The sequence below is a fragment of the Carassius gibelio genome, chromosome B10, assembly GCF_023724105.1.
Source record: "Carassius gibelio isolate Cgi1373 ecotype wild population from Czech Republic chromosome B10, carGib1.2-hapl.c, whole genome shotgun sequence".
Classification (NCBI taxonomy): Eukaryota; Metazoa; Chordata; class Actinopteri; order Cypriniformes; family Cyprinidae; genus Carassius; species Carassius gibelio.
This window is the reverse complement of record NC_068405.1, coordinates 6,118,285-6,123,405: the sequence shown is the minus strand read 5'-3', so window position 1 is coordinate 6,123,405 and position 5,121 is coordinate 6,118,285. Positions and strand designations below refer to the sequence as shown.

At 36.1% G+C, this 5,121-nt stretch overlaps 1 long non-coding RNA gene across 1 annotated transcript; it reads left to right on the top strand.

Annotated features, from left to right (window-relative positions):
- The first annotated feature begins 2,907 nt into the window (after nucleotides 1-2,907).
- Nucleotides 2,908-3,912, top strand: LOC127966791 (uncharacterized). The gene is made up of 2 exons (XR_008155699.1): nucleotides 2,908-3,036; nucleotides 3,464-3,912. It is a non-coding gene; the product is annotated as an uncharacterized LOC127966791 (long non-coding RNA).
- The last annotated feature ends 1,209 nt before the right edge of the window (nucleotides 3,913-5,121 follow it).

Sequence of the window (5,121 nt, the reverse complement as noted above, 5' to 3'; positions counted from 1 at the left end):
ATAGCGCAATCAGTTGTTTAAATGAAACTGAGGTTCAATTTCTTCTGAAGTTTGCACAACAGCATACCAAGGAGCAACATCTGACTTACAGCTGGGTTTAACAAGGTTTTCTTCTTTATATAAACTGTCAAGCTTCGAGCCAATAGAACCAATGTTTCTTCCCACAGTAAACATTGTTAGACTGTCTTTTCAGTGCATTCATAACATGAAAATGTCAAATATCCATGCAGTTGGCTGCACTGCCTAGTGTAATTAGCCTTTTATTAAAAAATCTAATAAAAGGATTGTCATATTAGCATGACAGCACCTGCATGACACTGAAATCACAGCCACATTTTCCCCATTCTTTCAGGCATGTCATAACTCAACTGACTTCTCACTCCATATTTTCAGAGGGAGTAGGAACATATCTAAACATGTATTTCGAGGCCAGGGGAGTTGACAGGAGACCTGGTGTCTCTTGTTTCTGCCAGAACAGGACGGCCGAACAGTCAGAACAAGAGATCAGGACATGAGGGTGAGCGAGCGAGAGGAAACAGGAGGTCATATGGTGGAGGGGTTGGTGACCTTCCGGACTGCTGTCAGAGACAGATTAAATAAACTACAGATAGAGGCGATGAGCTATGGTGTCTTAGTAGTTTCCTAACAAAATGACAGAGGACATTTGCTGAAGACGTCTTTGATTGGAAAACGTTTTACTGGAATTTGTAGTAAACGCACTTTAGCTAAGAACTGGGTCAAAGAAGAATAATGAGTCGACTCCCACATGAATGCTTTAATGACTTTGTGACGTTAACATCTCCCTAGTAGATCATAACAGCACATTGTCAGGATATTCATAAAACTCACAAACAATAGCTTCAGAATAGATGTCCTAGAAGTATTTTAAGATGAAATCAATAGATGCACAAGTACTGTCCCTTGAATGAAGGTCAATTGCATTTAGTAGAGATGCAGATGTGTAGATGTAGTATAGATTACTTTAGAATAGATGTAGTTTAGATGATTAGTGTATATGTTTACTGTCAATGAAGAGAGAAAAGAAATTCCAAAATAAACTAAAATATCCCCAAATTGTATGACAATAAAGCATACTGACATATAAAATTCCATTTGATCACCTAAACTGGATCCAGTGTTATTGAAAACTGCCACAACGCTTTCATGTTTCGAGGTTACTGGCCTATTTTGTAAAAAAAAAAAAAAAAAAAAAAAAAAAAATAGCAAATCTTCATTAAATACCACTCTAGTAATTTGCTTTAACACTTGATAGACAGAACTGGACACAGCAACAATGGATAGCAATTGACATCTCATTTATACTTAGATTTTTATAAAAGATCAATTAAAGCTGTGCATGTTGACATTTTTGTTTTGTGGAGTCACTAGCTAACTAAAAGTAGTTATGATACTAAAGATCCAAAATGTTGGCAAACTGTGGGTCCATTGTCTGTAGTGTATCAATTTATAAAGCAAATCTCGCAAAGAAGTCATAGTTATTATATTTTACTGTACTTGCAATGTACATATCTAAGAAAGGTAGGTTCAGGGTTATTAGCTAGTTATTATCCAGTTATTGTAAATGCCTTAATAAGTACATACTACTGTATGTACAATCCGAACAGGCCTGTAAAATCAAGTGCTACCAATGTCACAAACCAAGCACCTTTTTGCCGGTCAATATGACAAACTTGTATTACCAACTAGAACCTGCTGTGAAGTATGATTGGAAAATTTTCATCCCTCAAATTCTCGATCATGGATTCCTATTGAAAAACTGCTCTTTACCAGTTAACACACTGGGTGTCCAAACAAGTCAATGAGGCCTTCTGATGCCTATTCAATTCAATTCAATTAAATTCAAGTTTATTTGTATAGCGCTTTTTACAATACAAATCGTTACAAAGCAACTTTACAGAAAATTATGTTTCTACAATATTTAGTAGTAGCTAGTAGTTTGTGCACGTTTTACAGGATTTTAGAAAAAAAAATATTTAAAAAAATAATAATAAAAGACGTAGTCAGCTAGACGATGAACTATCAATATTATTAATTAATAGTTATTATATGATGCAGTCACACATGTAGCAATAATTGTTAGTTCTGTTTGTTGATTCAAGGTTAGCATCATCTGAGGTCCTCTGAGGGTCAGCATCATCTCTTCTCAGGTGTTCTGGATCCAAACTGGAGCTTGTGTAAATCCTAGTTAACATAGAAACAAAATAGAGACATCATTAGCATAGCTGCTGATTCAACAAAGTAAGATTAGTTTAACCCAAGCTAATGAATAAAAATGCACATTTGATCAGATGCAACTACACTTACAATTTAAAAGATACATTATGCGTATGCTTGGCGAAAGAGATGTGTTTTTAATCTAGATTTAAACAGAGAGAGTGTGTCTGAACCCCGAACATTATCAGGAAGGCTATTCCAGAGTTTGGGAGCCAAATGTGAGAAAGCTCTACCTCCTTTAGCGGACTTTGCTATCCTAGGAACTACCAAAAGTGTAGCGTTTTGTGACCTTAGGGTGCGTGATGGGTTGTAACGTGGTAGAAGGCTAGTTAGGTACGCTGGAGCTAAACCATTTAGGGCCTTATTCACCTTATTTTCCATGGCAACAACGGCGCCGCCATTACGCTCGTTTTGTCATCTTACTTCCGGCTGAGGGACCGGACATAACGTACCTAAGCTAGTGGCTAGATAACAAAACGCAAATATATCAAGTATTATATGCTCAGTTAGGGGCTGCATAACAGTTGTATTAAAAAAACAATTGCACCAACGATGTAGCGAACACATTGTGACGCGGTCGGAGTGTTGTGGTGCACTTTACAATTTACACCCAGCACCTAAAGAAGAGGAAATGGATGAAGGCGCTAAATTTGAAGCGCCCACCCAAGCGCTCTTATGTGTGTTCGTACCATTTCATGGACGGGAAGGCGACTGACGAACACTTTTACACCGAGAAATGGCTCGACTACGATGTTCCGTTAAAGAGGTCACGCCGGGGGATGAAAAGGTTGTCAGATTCGGGTAAGCTAACCTTAACTAGCTATGTGTTTGCTCGCCTAACGTTAGATTTATGAAGTCCGTTCTCTGAATACATATAAGATCAGTAACAAGCAGTTAACGAAGTACAACGAATTTTCCATGATTACCATTGTCCACCTATTTATTTAATATTTACGGTAGTACAAGATATTATAGTACATTACAATAGCTCACATTATTCCTGCTACAGAGATTGCAGGTGATAGCAGGCCAGTTAGCTACATTTCTCATTCAGATACTGACCTATGTTTGAACTACAGTTAAGAGTGTGTATACTGTTTTGTTTCTAATGCATCTCTCTCTCTCTCACATACACACACACACAGTTCTAAGTTCGGGTCTCATCATATATTAATACTCATGATATATTGTTAAGTACTAATGTAAAAATGTTTAATTATTTCCACAGATGTATTGATGACCGCCAGTGATGCAGTGGACAGCTGTGAGGGTGATCAGATCCACATGCCCCTGATCTTGCTGAAAATCACCAGAAGTTACCTGCTGTAATAGATATTTTTATGAACCTTTACAATGTCACCAGAAGTTACCTGCTGTAATAAGTTATTTTTATCAACCTTTACAGTGTCACCTGACATTACCTGCTGTAAATATTTATTTATCTTAATTTGATCTTTTTTTTTTTTATCTTTAATCTCTGATTTGAAGGAATAAGTCATGTCAAGTTTGCAAGTTAATTCCATCTTGGTTTATTACATATGGAAATTAAATGTTGAAATTTTATAGGATGGTCAGTAGAAGGTGTCTCTTGCTTCCTGAAAACAACAAACACTGATCAACAAATCACAAATGATTTTATACAACTTATATTAAATTATCCATGTATTAAAAAACAAATCACAGTCTGTCTCTTGTTTAACACAACTGATTTAAAACAACTTATTTCATATAGTTTGTCTTCACCCACATCCTCTACATCCCATCCCAATTACCTAATATCCTATCCTTAACCTAATTATTCTCATTCCTGCTTATTTACAAAGCTACAAGTATCTTGTGGAAAGCAGCAGGTAGCCTGTCTGAAACTCATCTGACAAGAGGAAGCATACACTTAAAATAAAAGGTTTGTAGTCTAGCTACAGTCTTGGCACAGAATTGCTCATTGTGTGGCACATGTAACTTGCTGTGAGGGAACCCAGATGAGCAGCTTACACGTCCTCAGCCCTGTACAGAACATGGCAAACTTAAAATACATTTAAAAGATTTTAGAGTTGTCATATTTCAGAATCATTCATTATTATTATTACACTTGACATTTACCTACATTATTCATTGATTAGACTTAATGTACACGTACCAAATCTTACCTTTACCTTACCTTTTGCATATACACTGCAGAATTAAGAGGCAAGTTGATTTTCTGATCATATTTTTTGGTAAAATTTACCAATTCCAAACCACACCAATCTTAACTTTTGATTTTGCATTTTATCTTTTATAAGTTATATATAATCTTGTTTTGGCTTGTTTTATTTGTAAAAGAAAATCTGCCTAATAATTATGCATACCTGGATATAAGGCGTTTTTCACTTCCAAGTTCCAGCCTCCTCCTTTTCTAACATGTAATTCATAAACATCACTTACCTTACTCCACTGTACATTTACGTTATTAGACAAAATACTTAGTCTGATGATGGTCATCAAACACGTTAATATACTTTTTAAACATTTATAACTTCGTATATGTTAACATCACACACACACACACAAAACTAAACAGCACCATGCTGAGAGGTTTAGACTGCTGGACTGGCTGGTGGTTGCACGTTCAATTTTAAAAAGACGAAAAAACCCTCGCTGAGTAACAGTTCACGACCCACTGTCTCACTATGTAAATACTGGTAAGCTTCGTTACATTTTTTTTTTTACATATAATTTTCCCTTGCTGCTCCATCAACTCCTTCTGACAGGGCAGTTAAATATATAGGTTAACTCTGGACACTTCTTCATATCGTCTAACATTACCCACGTTAACAGCGACGATGGATGGGACAATTTGAGACCATTTGATCGTCGTAAGACGTTTTCATCATTCTACCAATTTAT